A 27555-nucleotide genomic window follows, 5' to 3' on the forward strand; every position below is an offset into this window, starting at 1 on the left:
TAGAGGAGACTCAAGTCAGTTGCTCAGGTTAAAATGAAGCAGTTGAGTTACAAACACTCTCCCCCTAAAAAGTGGGAATAAACTAATGGGAAAGCGCAAACACCCGTCCTGTTAAGTGGTGCTAAAATCGAAAGAAGAGTCAGCAGACAACCCCTATTTACATGGCAATATTCAGATTAATGGGAGAGTGAAAAGGAGCCAGAAAATACTAGTGGCACTCGTTGATTGGATGAAACTTTGCAAATTATGCATATTAAGAGTGTGATGTGATGGATGAGGTAATGTAACAGAAAAGCATAAAGGCAGATGAATTGTTTTATTGATTGCTCACTGAGCCGTTTGTTCGTACCTGTGTACAAATAAGAACTGTTTTGCATTTTCATCTGGTCACTGTGAATGACTTCTTTGAAAACAGAGGAAAGCTTTTCAACTACAAGCCAGATATGAATGAGTGTATCGCCATCATTCCATGGCGGTATGAGGGCCAAATTGATAGTGGTGAGCCTGGGCCAGCACTGGGCCGTTACTCATTTGCCATCTTAACACCAATGGTGCAAGTGGAGACCAGTCAGAGGTTAAGCCAGCCAATGCAGATGATGTCCAATTCCTCATAAATGTACTGTTGTTTTATTTCATACAGATTGACAAACTTTCCATCATAATTTCTGCATTGACCCAAACACACAAAAACTGTCCTTCCATTGTAAAGTCCACTGCGGTATACATTAGTGTGCAGTACAGTACTCAATAGAAACAGTCATCGACAGGAGAAATTTCATTTACAATAAACAAGAAAAGTTGTGTCAGTTATTTGAAATATTAAAATGTGTGATTCAATTACATCTAAAATCTAAATGTTCTCAATTGCAATAGCAGTTGTCACTGTCACCCTCTGATAGAGGTCCATAGATGACTAGACTCCTAGTAAAGCATCAAATATCAAAAATAATATCATATCCATAGCCATTGACTTTAAAATAGTATAAACCAATACCCCATGTGCTCATGCTTTAAATGTGTCATTATTATCATTCTAGAACTTGTTTGTGGAATGCTAGGACCACCAATAAAGCACCAATTCTAAAACATATGACCATTTCTTGATCAGCAACCTCAAAATAGCATTGAATGACACTCCACGTGCCTATATTACCAATCGTTATTTTCTTCAACGTTTTGTTGAAAGGAGTAACTTGGACCCCTCGCATCCCACTAGGGTTGATCCCCTGGGGTCAGATGATGTCATCTGCACAATTTCTGATCATTTTTGTCAGACACATCGGCTTACTCTTTATTATAAAGGTGTATGCAATTCCTTACTCAAATTATGATTGAAAAATGATCTAAGAATTACAGTTTGTGTCTATAGGGCAAAAAAAAGGGGGGAAAACCAAAAAGTTCAATATCTTGTATAACAAGACATTGAGACAAGGCGAACAGTACATCATATGTGGGGGGGTTTCTCACATCGGTGAGTCAGGAGGTGCTGGACAATTCAGAAGTATATTTCCATTTCCATTCATTTGCTTAGCAGATACATTTATCCAAAGTGACTTCCACAACAGATCAACATAAAGTAAACATAATTCTGGGGGACTGTTTGGTAACAAGTGTGAAAGGACAAATTGATAAAATTGGTAATTATAAGTGAAGAGCTGAGAACCCAAAACCCAAGCAAATTACCACCATTGCGTGGTATCAAGTCTCAGTCCAGACTCTTTTCATGAGCTCAGAACATCTTTTACATAACATATAGACAATAAAACGAACAACTGTCCATTAAGGTGAGCTTTGTGGATATTGCTGGTGTAATGGTGAGGATGTTTTGTCCCATAAATCAGAGGGCGTCCTGTAGAAGATGGGTTTGGACTGCCGAACAGAAGACAGTGGTGTGAGGACACAGGAGTGTTCAGTGTCCTTATGGTGGTGCTCAGCAGACGGTGTAAGGGGTTTTGTGTTCTTTGCTCTTCAGGTGGAGAGGTGGGAGCGAGCGTACAGCTGCATAGCTCAGAGGAGCCCACTGGGGTGCTGTCCTGTCCTCCTCATGTTGCCTGATTTAAAAGAGGAAGTGTGCGGCGGTAGAGGGGGTGACAGCGGACAGCCAGGGTGTGTCCTGCCAGGGAATGAGGGGGGATGAAGTCAGCTGGCAACATCACTCTTCTGACTCAAGATAAGGTTCAGTCTTTGGATTATGGATTATATAAAGAAGTTGTCAGAATAGGCAAAACATTTACAAATGGATTGTGTGTTTAAAGTGAGACTGGGGGTCATCCAGTCAGGATTGTAAGAGACGAGAAGATAAGAAGTGAGAGGTGCTTAAATAATTTGGGCTTTGTCATCGGTTATCTGATTCTGTCTCGGTTATTGTTATGTGGGAAAGGCCACTGAGAAAAGTTACCGCAAACTGAGATAATGTGTCATTAAAATGAGAGGAGAAAGACTAGGAGCTGTTTGAAAAGAGTTGTAGAAAGTGATATCTGATCTGTTTAGATCATGTAAATGAAAAGAACAAACAAGTTACAGATATTCTACAATATCAAAGAATGGTTTTAACGGACTGTTTGGCATTTTGTTCTGAAAGCCCAGTTTATGTTCCTAAATAAATTGATCCTTTGTTTGTCCTGTGAAGATCTGAGCGCTGAGAAGGTTCATTTAGTAATCGCTCCTCTCATTATCTCACACTCACACAGCACTCTGCTACTTTGCCCGTTTTGTTCGGCCACACTGGCGTCATTTTGAGGTTTCTTTGATGTGTCAGGAGGTTGAGATGTAAAAGCTGCTGAGCTGACCGCATTCTAAAGGTCCTTGCTCATATTAACGAGTGTAGCATCATGAAGGTGAGCTGTGCTGGTACTTCTCATGATTTTCTTTCCATCAATTACAGTCACACTCAAGGCTTGGACTCGGACATATTCTGAAGGTTGTAAATATTAAAAAGACCCAGACGTTATCTCCACATTTCCTGTGAAAGTAAAAAGGTAACAACAAAACAGGGCACTAATTTGTGTCCACAATTCAACTATGACAGACTCTGTCTTGTCTATTGCCCCTTGTCCTCTTTGTGACCCTCGGCCCACCAAAACCTTTCTGCCCGTCAATGTCTCAGGACTCAAACAGTTGGTTCTTCTCCACACTTCTTTATTGTTCCCCAGTTTTTTTGTTTTTCTCCAGTTGTCCCCTCGCTAAGCTCTTCAGTGCCATATTGTCACTCAAATGACATGGTTTACAACACAGCACAGAATTGTCTCTGTGCTCGACTATTTATTTAGTGTTGGAAATAAAGAACAATCACAGAAACATGAAGGTCTCATGAAGAAAACTTTATCATTGTTAGTTTAGCCATTACAGTTTAATTTGGTCTGATTATCATTCAGTGAAAGAAAGTGTACAAGATTTATGAAAGCAAAATTTTAAAGAGACAAGCTATGGCCTCAAAAAGACAGAAAAACTGTGCAAAGCTCTCATATCTTCCATGCTGCCTGTCAGCCTGGAGGTGCCACCTTGCCGTTACTTCAGGGGGTCCTTGCTGGTGAGACCCTTTCTCATGTGTTGCCTTTCTCACACTATGGCTTCACATGCTTCAGAGACGCAGAGTAGCTTTGGACGCCAGTACTGTGACAGTCGGCCACTTCGTCCCCATTGATGGCCACATGCATTTTTCCAGCCATGTTTTGAAACTCATAGAGACACCAGGCTCCACTGCGCACTCGATAAGAGGCCACTTTGTACCCCGAAGGCAATGTGGTGTGCTCATCGAGATCAGTAGATGGACCATCAAAGTTGATTCTCTCAAACAAGATAATACGTGGGGCGTCCACGTCTTTGATGAGCTTCATAGATGTAAATCTCTTGCCATCTGGGATACTCGGATAATTTCCTTCTATGTACAGATTCTGAGCTCCTCTAAATTGAGCCTGATTATAAGTAACCCAGGGATTCCCCTGCACATTCAAGGAGGCCATTTGCCTGTCAAAGCCATCAACTGTAAGGTCAGAAGCATCATTGTGGTATTTGCGCTTGTCTCCATTTAACTGCTCGCCTTTGAACAGAGTTATGGTGCTCATGGTGGGACTGCTGATGTTTGTCTGCACTTGGAAAGAAGAGATTTGGTGAACTCCTAAGAGGAAACACAAAGAAAAAAACAAAAACAAAAAAGAAAATCAGCACTATGTATTGAACTTGAATGAAAAAACTGAAAGTCACACATTTTCAACGACAACTACCAGAGGGCCCTGCAGACCCCTGCCACAAGGTTTTTTATTTTCTTTGTATACTAAAGAGCACATGGCAGTGTACATACCCTGAATGTCCCAGAACAAAAGGACACATTCTTGAAATGAAGGCCCCTGCTAATATAGTGCACAAACCCTCTCCATTTGTTCTCCCTTCTGTCCAGGAGATCGAGGAGAAGCTTCAACGTAAAAACAACATCTTTGGAGGAAACGCAAAACTCTTCTGTGTGGACATTTGTCCAGAAGTGCCGCTGATTTGTTTTTGGATGTCAGTAGGTGAGGGTTCTAATGCTGACAAGTCTTCTGACGTTTCTTTCTTTTCTGATTTTTCTGTTGCCGCACTTGAGTGAAACTCCACTTTGCTGCCGTCATCTTCATTTTAACAACAACTTTTACCTGGAGAGCTGTGTGTAGTTTTGGCATTCAGGCTACAAAAAGAGCAACAGGTCTGATTGCAGGACTACAGGGGATGAATTATAAGGACAGATGAAAAGAGCTGAGCCTTTACAGTTTAAATAAAAGGAGATTAAGTGTATCGTGATTGAAGTGTTCATAATTAGTGGAATTAGTGCAGTGGATTGAGACTGTGACATTAAAATGAGTTCATCAAGAACACGAGGACATAGCTGGAAACTTGATAAGGGGAAATTTCACACAAACATCAAGAAGAGAACGACAAACACATGAAATAAGTGACCAAGTAGTATGGTAGACAGTAGTTTAGGGACTTTCAAAACTCAACTTAATGTTACTTTAGTTGAATTAAGTGGATAGGACTAATGAGCTGTGTTAGTCTGTATGACCTGTTTTCAAATGTATTTAAACAGCTGAACAGATGACTTCATTTAATTCAAGGAGTAAGTAGAAATGGTCTGAAAAAGTGACTGATCTATCTATCATCTAGATTTGAATGCCATAGCGTTGTGCGTAGCTGCGGCACCCATGTGAGTGGCATCAGGTGTAAGTTTTGGACATGATGCCAAGCCGTCACAGAGCAAGCTTACCCACCATTTAACAGAGTCGCTCAGATTCAATTTGTGAATATTTCATGAATCTAAAATGGGCATGTATAGTGTATGATAGAGAAACCAGGATATATAGAGGAAGGCAAGCCGACCACAACGAGAACTTTGATACACTCATCAGTGTTTAGGTCCGTCCATTCCTCCATTGCCTAACCTTTCTTAATCTGATTCTAGTGGGGGAGATGGCTGAACCTGTTCTAGCAGCACTGACAGTAAGGCAGGAGCCAACTGTGAACAGAGTGCAGGAGGAGAAGAAGAAGAGGAGGAGGAGGAAATGCAACACACATAATGTCGCTACCCAGGTGACTGAAGATATCAGGTGGCAGTGCCAGGCATTGTGCCGCCAGGACTATCAAGTGAATGACACCTTCACAGTAATGTGACAGCATGAGCTACACAAAAGATATGAAGCACTTTACTGAACATAGAGTGGGAGGCCTACTGGACTTGTGTGTTCTCATCTGTTGAGTGTCAGCCTTTTTCTGAATTGATTTCATATGTATATGTATTTTTTATTTATTTATTTATTTTAGCTAATAACCAAAGTGTGCAGTTTAAACACAAGTAGGTAAAGAAAGTCAGAACTGACCCCATGGACAGCCTTAGCCACATGTCGGGAAATCACAATGGACTTTGATTGTAGAGGAGCCCTAAACGTCGAACATCACTGTTGTTCAAGTGTTTGGCTGACGCATCTGCTACTTGTGTTTTATTCCTATTGACGTTGTCATTCATGCTCAATGTATAAGAATTTCTACACATTATCATATTTAGATTCACTCCCTCGTAGTAGAGCTGATGTAGCGCTGACTTTCATTTGCACACACAGGTGAGCTCTCAGGTGAGACATTCACCTGCCTCAGTCCTTGTGGCAACGCAGACCTGAAAATCTACAAACTCAGCCTCGGCCTGCCATTTACTGGACGGTCATGTCATTATACTGTTTAGATAAAGAGTATTATAAAGATGAAATTAAACATAAATGTGTGTCCAGATGAATGCCACCACTCTCAGTAATTATTCTCGCATTTGTGAGTTTTCAAAATATTTTTTAGGACTCACAACTGTTGGACTTTCGAAGCTGCAACTCAACTTCAAAGCACAACGGATGAACAGTATCTCATGCTGTCAAGAGGTCAAAATGGAAATTTTATTTCAAATGGGAAGAGCAAAGACAAGGCCGTGTAGGTAAACATTATTCTCTTGCTAAAAACAGTTTAAAGGAAACGTAAAGATGGCGCATTGTGGCTGTTGAAGCTGCTCAGACACACCGGATGAAGGCTCAGCAGCCAAGATGATGCATCTCCAAGCTTTTTTTATTCAGTTGGAAAATAACCCATTTGCTATTGTGTGTACCATCACATAACAAAGAGAATATTTGTTTTTAACTGAGTCATTGATGATTTGTGTGATTCTCGTATATTTGTTTTGCTGAGAACACCTTCATGAAAGTGACGTGGACATCACCTCAGTGGAGATGAAAGCTGCTCCTTCTTCAGAGATCAGCTGCATTTCTGCAACCTCTTACTGGTAGAACTAAAGTAAGGATGAAACAAACTCTTATAACAGAAAATAAGCATTAAAGAGATTCCTTGATTCATGGAAGCTGGAAACGGTTTTATAATTGCTAACCAAATCGCACGAGTTTAGTGCAAATGTCCATTTTACTGCACTTAACTTCTGTTGATCTAAGAGGTGGGGGGCTCGCTCAGCGACCCTCATACACAGAATGAGGCCAAGGAAGCCAAAACAAAGGAATGGTTGTTTTTTACTGCATGTAATTAATGACAGGAGAAGAATACAAAAGCAAGAAATAAACACAAAAACACACCTGTTGTTGCTCTGAACCCACCTCAGCGAGTGTCAGTCTTTATCCTCCAGCAGGGTGTTTTGTCCACTCGGTTATTTTAAATTGCTCTAAAGAACTCATCTCCCTGACCTCCTGTCTCTCAAATGCTGGGTTATTCCTCTCAGAATTCCCTTCTCTCTCACTCCATTCTGGATGACCAGTCCACTTCATTTCTGGATGTCAAGTGCATTTCCACAGATGATCCCCCTTCCTTCTGTACTGCTGAGCATATGTCCACTCAGTGGTCTTACTGAACATCTCTTTTCATGAAGTCACCCATCACACTGTCAGCAGTGGTGAACCCATTGAGCTCTTTTGAAAAGGCTGTGTGAAACCCTTACCTGCTGTTTTATTATTACTTTATTTGATAACATTTAAAGAAAAGAGCTTACCATCTAAAAGTGTAACTTCTGTTTGATTAGTCTGGTTCTATTTTCATGAGCGGTGGAATTCAAGTAAATAAGCAGGAGCAGAGAGAGCACTTTATTGTACAATAATCACACCTTATTTAAAAATCAAAATGAAACATTATCATCATTTCATCATAGACCTATTTAGGTGTGTGACCGCTGACTGACTAAATGAATTCATGTACTGATAAACACAGCCCAGTTGTTTTTTTTTACTGAATCTTTAAATCTTCTTTGCTTTTATTGTTTTTGAGTTCAAAAATCAGCATCTTGGGTTTTCTAACACGCTGATTAATGAATGATGCCCAGCATAAGCATGCACTTCATGTGATAAGAGCCTGATAAACGCGTAGATCAGTCAGTTTTAAAGCACGATGTTTAATGTCATTACATGTAGGGTGAAAATAAACCATGCAAAGAAAGAAGAGAGCATGGTAATGGCAAGTGTCTAATCAAGAAATGGTCCATTTATAAATATTAAAAATAAGTCTGTGATTCACACAATCTAAGATCATCCTAAGCTTAAAATAATTACAACTGTCTTCTTTTGATAAGCTCATCCCCTCTGTGTCTCAACTGTCAAATAATTCAACTCTGGCCTTCCCCTTCACCACTTCACGTGTCCATCACAACGAATGATGTCCATTCCTCACATTCCCTTTAGATGTTTAGGTTTATATTTTCAGTTGTGTTTCTCTCTAAATCACAGAATTACAAATCACACGACTGAAGCATTCATTGGCTTTTATTAACAGGCCAGTTGGCTGTCAGCCTCTCACTGAAGTGTTCAGTAAGGAAAAAGGTAAAACAGAACTTTATAACAATGGAGGCAGTTGTTATCTATTTTATATTACAAAAGGCATCAGTGTCCCCCAGTCATCAGGAGACTGAACCCATCAGAAGTTCATATCTGATGATGCATTGTGGAAACAAATTTTGTTGTTTTGTGTTTGCACTGTCCTGTGGCAAACAACAAAATAAATGACCACCTAATAAAGAATGTTTGGTCATTTTAGTTGACACTTTTCTGTATACAACTTTGTCATGCGATCATTGATTGTGCCATTCATGAATATTTGTTATTTTATGATAAAGTAAAACACTAACATTAGATTCAGTCTCTGAGTACTGACGTTGAACACACAAAAACCAAGACAAGACCACTTACCTGAGGAAAGACCACCGGTGCTCACACGCTAATGGAGGGAGACACAGACGAATGATTTGCTGTCTCAGTCCTCCTGCTTTTATTGGCCAGCTGCTTCTCTGTTTTGTTACTGCTGTGTGCTCATTGGTTACTTCAGAGGGAGGGTTTTCTTTGGAAATATAAACAAGTCAGGTGACTTCATCATCATTGTCATCCTCCTGCATATTTATTAGTAATTTTAATTTAGGTTGGTTAGGTGAGGTGGACTCTATTATGTCAGAGAGAAACTTGTGTGCAGCAGAGAAGAACAAAACACAAGTCAAGAAAGTGAGCTGAGAGACAACATATGACAGTCATTGTTATAATCAGGGCTCACACCATGAATATTTATACAAATAAGAATAATTATGTTTAACAGTAAATAATATTAATACTGAAGGCAGTTGGAAATTGACAGCTAATAAACTTCAAAACTGCATAAAGGTCACAGAATCAAAGAATTCAGAAATCTGTTGTTTATAAATCTAAATCTGCAGTCTGAGTTCTAAAAATTACACTTTGTAAAATGAGAATGGCCGCAGTGTGTGGTAACTGAACACAATTTAGAACAGAAAATGTCTGAACAGATTCAGGCCAACACAATTAATAAAGGGACATTCACATTCAGGGTATCCACCACCCTAAGTGGCTCTTTCAAGTGATTATTTAACAGTCATTGGCAATCACAGAGAATCAGCCTGATGGCCTACAGTTCAACTTCTTTACCACTAGAGGGTGACATCACCTCAGCAGTACACCAAGGTTGGGCATTCACTTCGGTCACATTATTATTATTATTATTATTATTATTATTATTCATTTTAATATCATCAAAACAATCAAAAGCATGCAATTATACAAGAAAAACAGGATTTAAAAAATGTTGGCAAATCTGTTTAAAAAATAAATAAAATATCACAATGACGCAAGTATTCAGACCCTTTACTCAGTACTTGGTTGAAGCTCCTTTGTGACTAAATTCAGCCTCGAGTCTCCTTAAGTCTGACAGGACAAGTGTCATACATCTGGATTTGGGGATCTCCTGCCATGTTTCCCTTTAGATCCTCTCTGGCTATGTCAGATTGGATGGAGACCTGTGGTGGTCTTCTATTTTCAGGTTTCTCCTATTATGTGCAGTTGGGCTCAAGCCTGTTCTCAGGGCACAGGGTAAGTGACAAGACAAGACAGTACCAGTGAACCCACCGATGTGTAGGTAGTAATTTTTTTACCTCCCACTTAGATAGATAGAACACTTAAAATGAAAGAAAATTTCTAACTTGGCAGTCCCAGTCCCATTGAGGCGCTATACAGACGTATTACCGTTGGTGCGAAGGACCCTCGTCGCATTTCTTGATCCACTTCTGCTGATTTATTGTCTGAAAGTTGTCAGTGTTAGTGAGACACAGAGAGGATGTGCATCATTGTTCATAAGGGCACTCAGTATCGTTTAACTTCTCTCTTTTGCTATGAACTCTGGGGTGTGCAGAGTGCAATCCATAACAGAGCTTGCCTTTTTAATTAGCTTGTTGATTTGGAGGTCCTCTCTTGAAGTGATGTTACCAGCCCAGCACAGCACACTGGCCTTCACAGAATTGTAGAAGATGTGAAGGATGTCACTTCCCACATTAAATGAGTGCAGCACCCCAAAAAAAAAACAGTCTGCTCTGCCATTTCTATTTTAGTTCCTCTGAATAGTGACTGGACACAGAAGCTCTTTAGTGTGGTGAAAGTCAATCAGCAGTTCCTTGGTTGTGCTCATGTTACGTTGCACACAATTCTCAAAGTTTTCCCTCTGACTTCTCGTCCCCTGTATCAATATACCTCATAAGTGAAAAATCATCTGATAATATCTGCAAGTGACCTGATCTGTTGCTATATGTATAGTCTGAGGTGTTATCTGAGTGGTGTACACCTCAGTTTTGTGCTCCAGTGAGTCCTTGAGTCTCACAAACTGCAGTCTTCCCCACAGATAGTCCATTATCAGGACACCACAGGCTCACCCATCTGCATATCTCCGAATTGACCCCTTAACAGGGACGGCTGGATGGTACTGAAGTTACTGTAGAAATCAGAAAACATCATCCTCACAGGGCAGCCAGCTGTGTCCAGGTGAGAATACGCCTTGTGGAGTAGATAGAGAATTGTATCCTCCACTGCTGTCTTTTTCTGATATTCAAACGTCAGAGAGTCCTGGTGGTGTACCACAAAAAGACTCCTATAGTATATGAATTGAGTTTCATTTTGATTACAGGTATATTTTTATGGAACTCAAACATATCTCTTTGCCTTGCTGGTGTTCCATCAACATGGCTACGTCAATCTGAGCCATGTGGCTGAAATCTCACGTGTACGGATGTTGTCCTGCTGAGATTCACTGCAATCTGCGAGATCCCGTCAAGTGAAGTCCTTGACTGAAGATCTTTAGAAGCCCAATTCTGAAGAGATGGACCCTGTGATTAAATCACTGAAAACCATCACTGGCAGGACAGCCGCACTCTGATCACCTAAGCCCACAGATCAAAGAATTGAGTGAATTCTAAACTGGTTAACATCCATGAATTTGTTTCCCGTTATTCCTGTGGATGACAAACAAATGTCAAACCTTCTTGAGCACCTATAACTAAAAACACATTTTAAACCTATATTTTTATCAGAAATTAATTAAATGAAATGACCATGTCAGCCATAAACTAGTTATTAAATATTGATTTCACATCATGATTACCGGTACCTCTCTAAACGTCAAATTAACTGAGCATGGAACCTTCATGACAAGTGACACAGACATCCCAGGGTGGGCTTTGCCCCTTCACTTTAACTGACTCTTCCAAGGTGTCTGACTTCCACAGAATGAATTTCCATTCCATGTAAACAGTAGCGGGCAGCCTGAGGAATTTTCATGTTTCCTTCTTACAGTAATCATAAGCCAAGGCCTGCTGGCCTGCAGCACAGGCGTGAAGAAAAACCCGCTCTACATATCGCCTTTACTGAGAAGAAGAATATGATTTCTTTACAAATTCTTCAAACTTTCAATTTTTTTAACGTTTTGGCAAAGTTCCAAGGGCACACATGCTCTTCTCCTCAAACGCGAGGTAAACACCCTGAGGGATTTTACAATTTCATCACAGGAGCATTCATTTTATAAAAAGAGAGCTGAAGGAACAGAGGTGTTACTTCACTTCAAAGTTCGCTCACTCAATGAATTAATTTCTGCAAAACACAACATCTCTCTAGTTTTCATTAAAATTCTTCTTTTCACTAATATTTTATCATCATATATATTTCAAGTTTTGCATAATACACACTTTAAAACCAATGAACTTAGGAAAATAAAGGAAAGTCCTGTGATGGCTCCAGTGTGGTAACACCACAAGTCAGCGTGCACAGAAGTATCTGTGACTACTTCAGATGGTCAGCGCAGCTCTGAACAGTTTATTGTTATACTGTAGTCTGCAGTGAGAGTGGGCCGATAACATTTATATTGATTCACAAATGGCATACGGTGATAGCAAAGTCCAAAACATTCAGCAGTGACATGTACAGCACATGTGTCAGGGTACATACACAGCAATACAGACACTCTTCAGATTTAGCTAAAACACCCCCACAGTCACACCAATAGAAGATCCAGTGAACAAAACAGATCACAGTGGAGAAGCAAAAAACAAAAACACCTGGCAGTAGTGACCACTAAACCACTGAACCTCTAGTGGGCTCATGTACACCATGGAGTGATCCTCTTAGAAGCAGAGGTCAGCCGAACTGGCCATCTCCTCACTCTGTGATATCTGATACTAACTACTGAGCCACAAACTGAATGAAGTCCATCAGCAAAGTCAAATTCAATGTTCTGGTGCTCAGTCACTAAAACTAGAATGTAAAAGAGTCAGCAGCAGCTGATAAAGATTATTACATTTTTAAATATAATCAGAATCTGAGAAGTTATTGCAAAATGAGGTTTCACAAGAGCCATGTTAATGCTGCTCTGCTTAATGATAAGACTGCCCCAAATTTCCAAGGCTGTTCTAAATTCCTTCTGAACCATCAAAGCAGTGGGATTGTTATATTTCTGAAAAGAAAGCACACACAAAGCATGAGACTGGTAACTTTAAGAATGCAATTTAGCAAAACTAATATGGGATGAAGATTTTTAAAGAAGTTAAGGTCTTCAGCAGTGTACAGAAGTGAACTGAAAGGTGTGACCTGCAGGGGGTGCAGAAGCTCCCTAACCCAACACAGACAGACACAGACACGAGTTCAGCACAACACACAGGCTTTTATTTTGCCATGGGAAACTCTTCCCAATCGTTTCCTACACAATGAGCACAGTGTAAAGCACTAATTCAGCACACAGAAATACTTTTCTCTTCTTCCTCTTCTCTCTGGCTCTTTCTCTCCTTCTACATCTACTCCTTCTCCATCAAGCTTCCTCCCTCTTCCTCCCCTCTCTGGCTCCCGGAGTTGTGGCAGGCAGCTCCTTTTATGTAATCCCTGGAAGTACTTCCGGTATCATGAAGGCTTGGCCCAGGAGCACTTCTAGGTAATGCTGAAGCCCCACGAAATAGGGCTCCCAAGTCTCTGCAGCACCCCCTGGCAGCAGCCATGGCACCCAACAGGGCTCTGTCAAAGAACTCCAATTCCCATTTTTCCCAGTGGGACACCGTGTTGCTGCCACAAGCCAGGGGGGCTGCCATGTAGCAATCTTGGGGAGATAGTCCCTGAGCACACACTCTCCCCTTGTCCTTCCAGTGTAGAGGTGTCCCGGTCGAGTAAGGGCCCTGGCTGTCCCTCACAAAAGCTAATCAGATGTTAGGTTATATAGTGCCCAGATGCTTGGAACACAAATCAAGAGAGGTTACACTTCAGTTATTTAAGAACAACATTTGTTTCTAAAGCAAGTTTTCATACAAAACGTGAGACTCAAAGTGCTTTACAAGATAATAAAGAAAGTCTTGAAAGTTAAAAGGGAAATAATAAATTATACAAATATGAGTATGAATGAATAAATAAAAATGAAGCATATAGACATAAGACAGATAACGTAGTGAACTTAACTATGGATACAATTGTTAAACTATCTTTTAGGCCTCCAATGTTCATAGCAATAAGTCAAATGCAATGGTTGGATGGCCACAAGGACAGAAAAATTAAAACCGCAGTCAATGAGTTAGTGGAGGAAAAAAATATGCCAAAAGACCACCCAGTCTCCATGGGCATTCTACCAAACAAATGTGCTCAAATCTTTGCCTTTTCATTTTATGCTTCGTCTTAGAAGATTTGATTCAATGGCCCTCATCATCAGTTGTAGTAAAAGGTGAGCAGAGGGCGACTTTATGGGTTTAATGGTCCTCATTGTCACGGGCGCTGACACAGGTGACTGTTTCATTAGAATTCTTATCTGTGTGTCACAATGAGAATAGCTGCTCTGTCACCAGATGTGAAAATCTGTTCAAATTCTACTACACTGTGCATGATGAAGATGTTGATAAGAATAAAATACAAGTAGCAGATGTGCCAGTCAGACACATGAAGGACAGCCATGTCTGACCTTTACGGCTCCCTCTTTAGTTAAAGTCTGTTTTGTTTTCTGGACATGCGGCTGAGGCTGTGGGTTTTTTTCTGTAAAGCAAGACTTGTAGGCCTTTGGTAAAATTGACTAAAGTCCCATCAAGACAAGTCACCATAAGCAGTGAGGCTATTTGTCATTACATTAATCTTAGAAATGCTGACATATGCAGTTGATTAATAAAAGCTCACATTCAGGGTAAGAAGAATTCAGCTCGGCTCCTCTTTTCTGCTTAGCACATCCTCACCAATGTCTAAATGCTGCAGGAAACTCTTCAGAGAAGTCAGATATTTCTTTGTTGTTCTTGAGTTGTAATCTAGAAGTGAGAATAATTCTGGTGCCTTTCTCCAGCAAAGCCGTTACATAAATGAACTCCATTTGGTTATAGTCCTTTAGGAAAGGTGGCAGTTGGTCGAGCAGTCAGTTCTGCATTTGTTTCTCCTTTTACTGTTTCTGTTTCTGTTTTCTTCATCAAAACTGCCTACTTGGATCATTAAATATGACAAACATCAATCCCTTCAACAATTTTATAAACTTACCCTGAGGAGAGTCGCCAGGGAAATGAATGAGAAAACACAGATCCAGTCCACATCCGATTTCATATCCACTCATGGGGCTCATATGTTGTGTGTAAATATTGGTGAACATCGTGCTGCAGGATTATTTTGAAGGTGTCATTTGCTTGATTGGCATGGCGGCACAACATCTTCAGTCAACTGTGTGATGTCATTATATGTTTTCGGGTCTGTTCAGGTTTCTTCTTCTTATTCATCCCCTCTTGCACTTTGTTCCTTGTTATTGCCAACACTTCCAGGACACTTTCGGAGTCTCCATGAATATATTTGGATTCCTTAAGGTTGGAAAATGGATGAATGGATGGATCTAAAGATTGATGATTGATACCCTGCTTTCCCTCTCATCTCCTACATACTTTTGATTAATCGGATGGTCCTAAGTTGATCCTGATGGATTCTGTTCAGCAGTGAGTGAGTTTGCACTTTAATAGCCTGATGTCATGTCCAGAACTGGTTACTTTCTTGCACCCGATTCCACTCACATGGGTGCCCTAGCTACACCCAATGCCATGGCATAGACATCTAGAAAATTGATGGATGAGTCACTTTTTCAATCTATATCTATTTACTCATTGAAGCGAATGATGTTATCTGTTCATGTGTTGTAGAATATGTAAAAGAGGACACAAATACAAAGCGAAAGGTTTAGGTATCCTCCACATCTACTTGAAAAAAGGTCATTGTAGATATGACTTTACAGACGTGAGCTCAAAACAGAACTGGACAAAGAGAACATAGGCAGAATATATAGCAGGTAGACAGGAAGTGACGTAATTGGTTGGTGGAATTCTGGGACTGGAAATGATGTCAGATGAAGGTAGGATCTGGAAGACTGGAAGAGGAAGTGATGTTGGCTGTCTTCTGAGGACCTACTGGAAGAGGAAAAGAGGAGAAAGAGTCAGCGGGCAGTGCCAACCTCCTTTCTGGGAGGAACATGAATGTTTTTGAGCCCATAAACTGTCTCCCAAGTGCACATGTGTGACAAACATTAGGACAATCTAGATGAGAATGTGCCATTCAGCACAACAAAGCTCACCAATCCTATCCAATTAATTCTTCCAAAGTGTCATCAAGTCAAGTTTTGAAAGTCCCTAATCGTTCCTCATAACTCATCCCCTGCAGCCCTGGAATCAGCCTAGTTGCTCTTCTCTGGACTTTTTGTAGAGCTTCTATGTCTTTTGTGTGGGCTGGAGAGCACAACTGTACACAGTACTCCAGATGAGACTTGTTAAAAAGAAGGTGATAGTGGCAAAGTCTGGCATTTCAGTTTGTTATTTTCAATACATCTGAAAAAATTCTGTACTCCTATTTTTAGACTAGTCATTATGGGGTATTGAACCTATCTATCTATCTATCTATCTATCTATCTATCTATCTATCTATCTATCTATCTATCTATCTATCTATCTATCTATCTATCTATCTATCTATCTATCTATCACAGCAAAGAAATGGACCACTGGGATGAGAAATGTAGTTTTAAAGAAGCCAAAGCCCAAGTGGTAGGTAAAAAAAAAATTCTGGCTCCACATCTGTGGGATCTCTTGTACAGATCAACGTGCAGCTTTGACACACAATTCTACTTATCAATAGCGCCTGATGAACCCGACTCTCTTGGTTCACAGACCCCAATGTCTGACTTGTGTTTCTGAATGGAGGAGTAGTCATTTTCTCAATCTAAATAAGGAGAAAACCGAAATTTTAGTGATTGGCAAAAATGGATATAATGAGGGTATCTATACTAATAAAAGGCAAAGCCCTCACTGACTCACTCACTCACTCATCACTAATTCTCCAACTTCCCGTGTAGGTGGAAAGCTGAAATTTGGCAGGCTCATTCCTTACAGCTTACTTACAAAAGTTAGGCAGGTTTCATTTCGAAATTCAAAGCGTAACGGTCATAACTGGAACCTCTTTTTTGTCCATATACTGTAATGGACTGCAGCTCGCTGGCCGTGGGAGGCGGAGTTGTGTATCGCGTCATCATGCCTCCCACGTAATCACGTGAACTGACTGTGAACGCAGTACGTAGAAAACAAGGAAGAGCACCAAAGAGCGCTGAAGAAAACATTCATTACACAATTAAGAAGGCAGCAAAACAATAAGAAGCGAGCGAGTGACGCATACAAGCATACAGTTTTCATAAGTGTAGCTAAGGCGGAAACAAAGCACAGTGTAAACTGTAAGTTTAAATTCAGTTTGGCAAGATTGCTTTTCTCCTGTACAACTATACGTTGCATTCTCAACAGTAAGCTTGCACAACTTGGTCATATTACAACCGGAGTGCTGAACTGACAACGTGGTATACAAAGAGAACTATAACAATCATAATAAACGAACAATAAAACAGCGGAGAACCCGTGGATTAAATAAAAAGTCTGCTTCCTTGGCGAAGCAAGGAAAAAGGATGGCCTTATATGGCGTTCGTTTATAAAACAGCGGAGAAGCTGTGTAAAGACTGCTTCACAAAAAAACAGCAGAGTGCCTTATATGAGCAGGCAGTCAGCTAAAGAAGGGAATCAATAAATAACTATAATCGTAATAAACGAACAAAAAAGAGCGGAGAATCCACGGATTACATAAAGGAAATGGATACCTGAACAGAAAAGTGAGTCTCAAATACCTACACAATAACTATAACAATCGTAATAAATGAACAATAAAACAATACAGAACCACTAAGCAAGGAGAAAGGACGGCTTTATATGGCGTTTGTTTATAAAACAGCGGACAGGCTGTGTAAAGGCAGCTTCGCAAAAAAACAGATCCTTAACAAATTGTTATTGGTATATTTTCCCTCAATTTAAAAAGGTTTTCTTTTCTTCTTAATTAAAATTTAAAAGCATTACTTCACCGCTACGAAGCACGGGAATTTGGATATATGCAGTGAGTGTGTACGCCTGATGAGCCCAGAATTAGGGCGAAACACGTGTCTTTGTATTATTTGACAGTAAACTATTTTCAACCATTCTATGATCTGCTTCTCACAAATGAGGGCACCGTGGCGGATGTTAGCTGACTTGCTGGCCAACCACAAGCGTTACCTGGTAGGTAACCACCCATACAATCAGATTGTGATTCAGACTACGAATGCCGTGAATGTATATATATATATATATATATAAGTAGATATGTATATATATATATATATATATATATATATATATATATATATATATATATATATATATATATGTGAATGTACAGTGGGTACGGAAAGTATTCAGACCCCCTTCAATTTTTCACTCTTTGTCATATTGCAGCCATTTGCTAAAATCATTTTAATTAATTTTTTTCCTCATTAGTGTACACACAGCACCCCATATTGACAGACAAAAAAAGAATTTTTGAAATTGTTGCAGATTTATTAAAAAAGAAAAACTGAAATATCACATGGTCCTAAGTATTCAGACCCTTTGCTCAGTATTTAGTAGAAGCACCCTTTTGAGCTAATACAGCCATGAGTCTTCTTGGGAAAGATGCAACAAGCTTTTCACACCTGGATTTGGGGATCCTCTGCCATTCCTCCTTGCAGATCCTCTCCAGTTCTGTCAGGTTGGATGGTAAACGTTGCTGGACAGCCATTTTTAGGTCTCTCCAGAGATGCTCAATTGGGTTTTAGTCAGGGCTCTGGCTGGGCCATTCAAGAACAGTCACAGAGTTGTTGTGAAGCCACTCCTTCGTTATTTTAGCTGTGTGCTTAGGGTCATTGTCTTGTTGGAAGGTAAACCTTCGGCCCAGTCTGAGGTCCTTAGCACTCTGGAGAAGGTTTATATCCAGGATATCCCTGTACTTGGCCGCATTCATCTTTCCCTCGATTGCAACCAGTCATCCTGTCCCTGCAGTTGAAAAACACCCCCACAGCATGATGCTGCCACCGCCATGCTTCACTGTGGGGACTGTATTGGACAAGTGATGAGCAGTGCCTGGTTGTCTCCACACATACCGCTTAGAATTAAGGCCAAAAAGTTCTATCTTGGTCTCATCAGACCAGAGAATCTTATTTCTCACCATCTCAGAGTCCTTCAGGTGTCTTTTAGCAAACTCCATGTGGGCTGTCATGTGTCTTGCACTGAGGAGAGGCTTCCGACATGCCACTCTGCCATAAAGCCCTGACTGGTGGAGGGCTGCAGTGATGGTTGACTTTCTACAACTTTCTCCCATCTCCTGACTGCATCTCTGGAGCTCAGCCAAAGTGATCTTTGGGTTCTTCTTTACCTCTCTCACCAAGACTCTTCTCCCCCGGTAGCTCAGCTTGGCCGGACAGCCAGCTCTAGGAAGGGTTCTGGTCATCCCAAACGTCTTCCATTTAAGGAATATGGAGGCCACTGTGCTCTTTGGAACCTTAAGTGCAGCAGAAATTTTTTTGTAACCTTGGCCAGATCTGTGCCTTGCCACAATTCTGTCTCTGAGCTCTTCAGGCAGTTCCTTTGACCTCATGATTCTCATTTGCTCTGACATGCATTGTGAGCTGTAAGGTCTTATATAGACAGGTGTGTGGCTTTCCTAATCAAGTCCAATCAGTATAATCAAACACAGCTGGACTCAAATGAAGGTGATCTCAAGGATGATCAGAAGAAATGGAAAGCACCGGAGTTAAATATATGAGTGTCACAGCAAAGGGTCTGAATACTTAGGACCATATGATATTTCAGTTTTTCTTTTTTAATAAATCTGCAACAATTTCAAAAATTCTTTTTTTTGTCTGTCAATATGGGGTGCTGTGTGTACATTAATGAGGGAAAAAAATTTAATTTAAATGATTTTAGCAAATGGCTGCAATATAACAAAGAGTGAAAAATTGAAGGGGGTCTGAATACTTTCCGTACCCACTGTATGTATGTATATATGTATGTCTATATTTATATATATATATATATGTGCATATGTAGGCCGGACTTACGAGCCTCTCAGTGGGCAAAGACCAAGTACCCAGAAAAGAGTCTCGGACATGCAAGAGGAAAGGTAAGGGGGCCTGCACCTAGGACGATTTCGTGGATGTTGACCAGGGGGAAGACAAAGATACTACAACAGAACCATTATCGTCGGCCTAAGATTCTGCGATGTCACTGGCTGTCACTCCTGACCCATTCGGTTCTCTGCAGCTTTGGTTTTTCAACCTGCCCATACCATTCAAATGTGAGCAGTGAAATGACGATTCCCTGGAGCATGCAAGGAGTGTGGTCACCATCATCGATGGACAGCCTACCAACAGCTCCATGCTATCCACTTCTCACTTTCTCCTTGAACATAATCTGCTGTACTGTGTGGCAGAAAACCAGAGTGAAGTCTAGTGCCAACTCCTTGTCCCTTGGCCCTACTGCCGAGAGGTGTGTGACCTGGCCCACGCTTACTTCCTGGGGGTGCATTTGGGTGCTGAAAAAAGCCCCAGAGTGCATCACGGCATGTTTCTATTGGTGCACCTCTTTTGAAGGTCCTGTGTGGAGGGCCAATTGACCCAGATACCCCAGTAGGATTGTGCATCTCTTGCTCCCTTGTCCATAATTGACATACCTTTTGATTGGCGTGATGTGGATATCATCGAGCTAGGGGTGATAGAGGCCAGCCACAGCCCCTGTCCAGTGTACTGGTCCCAAAACCCAATGAGAACTGGCACATCTGCAATGACTTCCATTGGCTCAACTATACCTTCTGATTTGATGCCTATCCCATGCTCTGGGTGGATGACCTCCTAGAGCTAGTAGGGAACTCTCAGTACCTCTCCACTGTTGACTGGACGAAAGGCTGCTGGCAGCTTTCTCTAACGAACGTGGCGAAAGTAAAGACCACATTTTGCAACCCTAGTGGCCACTGGCACTGCCGCATCATACCTTTTGGTCTGCATGAGGTGCCCACGACCTTCCAGCATCTGGTGGACAGACTGCTCTGGCTTCACAATGCTTACAGTGGTACCTACCACAATGACATTGTAATCTATTGCAACACCTGCTGCATGTCAAGAACGTCCTCTGCACCATCTGTACAACTGGCCTACAGATCAACATCCGGAAGTGTTGTTTTGGGTTGACAGAGGCTAAGCATCTTGGCTATGTGGTGAGCAGAGGATGGATCAAGCTGCAGTGGTCTAAAGTTGTTGCCAATCATGACTGACCTCAGCCACAAAACAAGAGGCAGGTACAGGCTTTCCTGAGATTGGTGGGTTACTACCATAGATTCATTCCCCGCATCTTCGAAAAAGCCATGCCTCTCACTGATGTTCGGTGGTTGTCTCCTGACTTCTCTCTACCCTTTCTCCTCCAGACCAATGCCATGGACACCTGCCTCGAAGCTGTGCTAAGCCAAGTCGTCGATGGAGCAGAACACCCCATCATGTACCGAGGCCTGAAATTGCTGGACTGGGAGATGAGGAACATGGTGATTGAGCAGGAGCTCCTTCCTATCAAATGGGCTGTTTTGCAGACTCCTTCAGTGTCAGATCTACAAATATATGAACCCAAAAGAGTAGCTTATTCACAATTCAATTGGCAGCATGCACAGTGACAACTGGTTATGTTTCATATCTCATCAGCATTCTTTACACACAGACACAAGTAAGGTATATATTTGGATAAGAAAGAACATTACATTTATAGCCGTGAGAGAGAGTGGAAAGAGCACATTTGCTCGGCACCCTCCGTGTGTTCTAAATTTGCCATTGTGATTCCACAATTCATACTCATTCAATACAAATGAACGTATTGAGCAGTGTATCAAAGAAAAAAAAAGAGATTTCAATTTTGACCTTAACGGAAATATTTAGTTGTTTTTAAAGCTTTTCATTCTGATGCTTTAATCAATTTTAATACAGACTGTTCAACGGAAGGACGACAAGAAAAAAAAAGAATAATTTACTTAAGGTCAAAATTTAGTTGTTAAATATTGCATTGTTTTTTACTTAGTCTGATCTCATTTTTTATAAAATTGAAAACCATTTATGATCTTACCTTTATTTGTAAATGAAGTCCATGTGTCTATCCTTCTCCATCACTTTCTTGTAAAATTCCTCCTTATTTTCCTTTATTTTAAAAAATCTTAATCTTCAGAACAAAAAATAAAAATAAACGGACTGCTGCAGTGCTCATGACTTTCTGATATCGCTAACTTATTGGTGCCTCTGCATAGAAGAACAGCAACGAGCACCTGTTGGGCTCACATGCGCCCCCCTTCAGGGCGACACGGTACTGTCTGCCTCACTCAACTTGTGCGTTTTCACTGCGGTTTTATGTTCGAACAACAAGACTAAATATGTCACATACATTTATTAAACATACTAGCCAGACTGTGGAAAGTCAGGGTGTATAATTAACGTGTCTGCCAACCTTATATTGGCGACATACAGAGAGACAGCAACAGACAGGAGCCAAATGCATGCATCAGCCCTGTGTATGAGGGAGAGCGCAGTCCAAGGAAATGCACAAATTCAGCGATTTTGACTATAAAAAATGATCACAATTATTGGAATCATACAGAAAACAAATGTATAGCACAGGCCAGTGGACACATTTATTTTACGTTATCATTATTAGTTTTTTTTTACTGTTCATGATGACAGATGAGGCTGTGCCTCACCTGCCTACCCTGACCGTACGTCCCTGTTCCCACCACTGCCTTTCCAGGCTTCACCCAGCAAAAGCACACTCTGTCCTCTCACTGTCACCGATCCATTGGCTCCTTATGGCAAGAGGACACTCCTGACCCTAGTGATCGCTCCTGCTACTGTATGTTCAAGAGGTGCGACTTCCTGGAGCTCTGCACTAGTCTTTCTGCTTCCTTTCATTATACCCGCTCCTTAACGCTCCCTGCCTCTCTTCTCCCCGTACTTTAACCTCCGTCCACTTTTCTTCTCTTTTGTTAATTTTTCTTCCTCCTGAACTCGTGCATCCTTTTAAAGCGGGGACGTGGCACAGCTGACGGGCAATCAGCAGCTCCAGGTACCAATTAGGGTCACAGACAATCCTGCACTTGTGCACTAACTGCGGGGCCGTCCGTTCCTGCATAGTGCATGGCATCTGCTCTCACCCTGATCGAACGACTAATTATTTAAAACACAAATCAGCCACTTAACTCACTCCACCTCACTTTACCTTTATCCTCAAGTTAAGGGAGTTGGGCCATGTCATAGTAACCCACCGAGGCAAGAGGGGCCGTTGCTGCTAACGCTGTCATCTTCTTTCCCTACAGTTACAGACACATTACAGACTACTGCTGAGATGATGTGGCCCTCTAGTGGTGAAGAAGTTAAACTTTAGGCCACCAAGCTTATTCTCTGGGATCGCCAATGCCTGCTAAATAATCACTTGAAGGGCCACTTAGAGTGACGGCTACTCAGAATGTGAACGTTCCCTCATATTAACTCTGTCGGGCTGAATCTGTTCAGACATTTTCTGTTCTAATTTGAGTTCAGTCACCACACACTGTGGCCATCCTCATTTTGTTAAGTGTAACTTTCTGTGTTCAGACTGTAGATTTAAGTTCCTAAGGACACGAACAGCAGATTTCTGAAGTCTTTGATTCTCTGAACTTTATTCAGTTTCAATTTTAGTAGCTGTGAATCTTCAGCTGTTTACTGTATTAATACTGTTTACTCTTATTTGTGTAAATCTTGCTGGTGTGTGCACTGATTGTAACAATGACTGCTATGTGTTGTCTATCAGCTTAGTTTTGTAATTCTCTGCTGTGCACAGGTTGTGCATCAATGTTCATATTGCTTACTACACGTCAATATTACTGCTACTTCTTTGTCTTGTCTTGTTTGTGTTTTAATTTTAAATTTAAAACTTTACTTCAGACCCTGTGCTTCGCAATTTCGTCTGCCTGTATACTTGGTTGAGATGACAATAAAGTTCGCTTTGACTTTGACTTTATAATGGATACGTACAGCTTTTTGTAAATACATCGCATTGATGAAAAATGCAATACTAATTTTCATTTTCAGTTGCCATACCACCTTCATAATCTTCTGGTTTTAAGGTAAAAGTCACAGTAGTTTCCATATTAGGGTTAACGGATTAATGGATGTATGTCATTTTTCTGTAACACCCTATAATCATTTGCTGGTATGTTTTTTTTATACATTTGTCCACATTTTTTGATCTTAAAGAGTGAACGGCATGCTAATAATTAAGCAAAACAATGTAATCTAGGTGTTGAATTAGGAATAGAATTAGGAGAGCACGTCTGACACTCCACTGGTGTAAAGTGTGCCCTCGAAAGCCATCTCTTTTTTCTTTTTGTTATGTTGATTTCAGATTGAATCAATACAAGAGTTAATCCATAATAAAGTAAACAAATAGATAATGATGAATGCTAGATTACATACAAGAGTAGAAACAGCTAAGTTATTACAAGGAAGTGGGATGCAGATAATACATAATAATAATAATAACAGAAACCAGTTGTAATGCCCGGCTAAACAAAGAAATGCTTGTATTTGCTGCTTGGTCCGCGGACAGGGCCATTTCAAAATGGCATCTTTCTTCGAACACTGTGGTTTTACGGTACCCCGACCCACTAGGTAGCCTAAATTTTTAGCTTCCTTCAAACTATCGCTTGGACCTGCTGTATATGATCCTTTCATGTGCTGGAATAAATGACAACGTTATCCAAATAGGCAGCACTCTATGAGTTATGAGGGTGGAGCACTTTATGCACCAGACTCTGGAAAGTCGCAGGGGCCCCATGTAACCCAAATGGGAGGACACAATATTGCCAGTGTCCACTAGGGGTGCTAAACGCACTCTTAACCTTAGCAGAGTCTGCTAAAGGAACCTGCCAGTACCCCTTTGTCATGTCAAGCGTGGTCAAATAACTCGCCTGTCCAAGCCTCTCATAAAGGTCGTCCACTCGTGGCATTGGCATCAAATTGAGAGACTTGATTAAGTCGACGGAAGTCATTGCAAAACCTCCAACTCCCGTCAGGCTTACTGACCAAGACAATTGGGCTGGACCAGGGACTATGACTTTACTCCATAACTCCTAGTTCCAACATGCACTTGATTTCAAGCTCAACCTCTGCCTTCTTTGTCTCGGGAAGGCGATAGGGGCACTCTCGAATGATAATCCCAGGCTCTGTCACAATACTGAGTGCAATCAGAGAAGTCCTTCCTGTTTTTTTCACTCAATACCTCCGGGACGAACAGGATATCTGCTTCGAGCTCCCGTCTTTGTCTAGTATTTAATTCCGTACTAATGTCAAGGATATTTTTCTGAGGAAAGAATGAGAGGAGCTAAGCAGAGGAGGGTTCAGGATCCCTTTCCTTCCACAGTTTCAGCAAGTTTACATGATGTACCCGCTCGCTCGGTCGATGATTGGGATGTTTCACCAAATAATTGACAAGGCCTTTCCTCTCCTTAACTTCACAGGGGCCTTGCCAATGGGCTAGCAATTTAGAACTAAAACCATGACACTGTCTCCCAAATGGAATTCTCTGAGAGTCATTCCACGGTCATAATAGTGGGCCTGTGCTGCTTGCGCCTCTTCCATGTGACTTTTTAATAGAGGTTGAATTTTCCCAAATTTATTGTGCGATATATTTGAATTTATTAGTAGAGAGAAGAGCCTCTCCTTCCCATCCTTCTTTTAGAATTTCCAATATACCACGGGGTTGACGTCCATACGATAATTCAAAAGGTAAGTACCCCGTGGAGGCTTGTGGAACTTCCTGATAGGCAAAGATAATGAGGGGGAGGAGCTGATCCCAATTCCTCCCGTCCCTGTTGACCACCTTGTGAAGCATTTGCTTGAGAGTCTGATTAAACCTCTCGACAAGACCATCGGTTTGAGGATGATACACTGAGGTCTTTAAGTGCTTTATTTTAAGTAATTCGGCCGTCTCCCTGAACGTCTCCGAGGTAAAAGGCGTCCCTTGATCCGTAAGGACTTCCTTAGGGATACCGCCTTGTGCAAAGACCCCTACAACTTCCCGTGCAACAGCTTTAAATGTAGCTGAGACAAAGGAATAGCCTCTGGATATTGGGTCGCATAATCCATCCATCCATCCACGAGATGGATCCACGGGAACTAATATATATTTATGTCCTCGGGCTGAGGGCTCTAGGGGTCCTACTATATCGACCCCAATCCTTTCAAAGGGGACATCAATCAAGGGAAGGGGAACGAGAGGAGCTCCTCCTTCCTAGGAATTTGCCGCAATTTATGTTCTGGACAAGAAATGCAAAAACGGCGAACCTCCTCATTAATTCCCGGCCAATAGAATCGGAGCTTAATACGCTCTGGTGTTTTTTCGGTGCCCAAGTGGCCTCCTAGGAGGTGGGCGTGTGCCAGTTCACCGACCTGCCGCTGGTAGGTCCGTGGGATTAACAACAGTTAATTAACAGCAGCTTCCTCACCTCCCACTCATGCTTCACGACCCGATATAATAGATCGTTTTCCATTACAAATTGAGGACCTGCAGCATGGGCTGATGAGTAGCACTGGTTCATGCTCCTTCATGACTGAAACATAGGGCGGTTTTATATTTTCAGATTTCTCCGTATATACAAGTAATACTGGTCTTTACTTTGATCCACTGTCACGGTAGTACATGTCAGCGGGCAACAATGGAAACATTGCTGCCGGAATCAAGGAGGGCTTCCACTTTGAATCCATTAACAATCACTACTCCCGAATGAGACATCATCAGGGGGTTTGTAAGTGCACACAGCCCCCCTGTCCCTCTCCACCTGCATTCCTCCTCATTCCCGAGTAAGTTGCGCTCCCATGGGACCGGGGACTTTGGAACAGACTCCAGTTTTTAAGGAAGAGGCATATTTTGTGGGATGTAATCCCCATAGGGTCCGCTAAAGGACCGTTCTGCTCTCCCAGATTGTGAAGCTGTCCTAGATGTTTCGATGAGCTCAATGAGCTCATCCATGTTTTGAAATGTTCCCCAGACTGGCTGGGTGAAATGTTCGGGGAGGGTTTATAACAACAGAAAGCATGCTATCTGCTGGTGGTGCACTCAAATGGCTGTAGCCATAGGGGCACCTTTTCCCGGAGAGCAAAGGCTTGCTTCTGGGTCGGTTGCTCTGGGTCGAATGTCCATTTTTTTATTCTTTCCCCCTGCTGGTCTGGGGATGCCCCACATTTAGCTAGGGTAAACATCAAAGGTATGGGGCAGCCACCCACGTGTTATGCCTTGGCTGCAAAATTGGGTAATTTGTTTGAGTTATGATTGGTTCAATGTCAAAAAACAGAACTGATTTGAAAGAGAGGATGTGGTGGCTTTAAAGGCCAGTACAGGATGTGACATCATCGGGACTGGAACCGGAAGTGATGCCGTCTGGACCAGAAGTGACATCCTCAATAGTGCCGGACCCAGAAGTGACGTCTTCGGGACTGGAAGCGACATAATAAATGGTCCAGAAACCAAAAGTGACGTCTTCAATGGCGCCAGAACCTAGTGGTATTTTCTGTGGATGGCCTGCAAAGGATTAAGAGGGAGTTAGTGCAGCTCGCCACCCCCTGGTCTGGTGTGGTGCAACGTTTATTCGGGCCCTCTAGCTGCCTCACATTCGCACGTGTGTGGCACTGGTTAATTCCGATAACAAACGAGACTCCATCCTGCTAAACAGTTACGTGACCCCCGAGCTGTCGATGTCCAACTTCTTAGAGCATGGGTATCGAACTCCGGTGCTGGAGGGCCACAGTGGCTGCAGGTTTTCATTCTAACCATCTTCTCCATTAGTTACCAGTTTTTGCTGCTAATTAACT

At 41.6% G+C, this 27555-nt stretch overlaps 1 pseudogene; it reads right to left on the bottom strand.

Moving 5' to 3' along the window:
- Positions 1-3563: 3563 nt before the first annotated feature.
- Positions 3564-27555, bottom strand: part of LOC114643966 (piggyBac transposable element-derived protein 4-like) — a 29901-nt pseudogene continuing 5909 nt past the window's right edge.

Source organism: Erpetoichthys calabaricus, chromosome 1 (assembly GCF_900747795.2).
Source record: "Erpetoichthys calabaricus chromosome 1, fErpCal1.3, whole genome shotgun sequence".
NCBI classification, from domain to species: domain Eukaryota; kingdom Metazoa; phylum Chordata; class Cladistia; order Polypteriformes; family Polypteridae; genus Erpetoichthys; species Erpetoichthys calabaricus.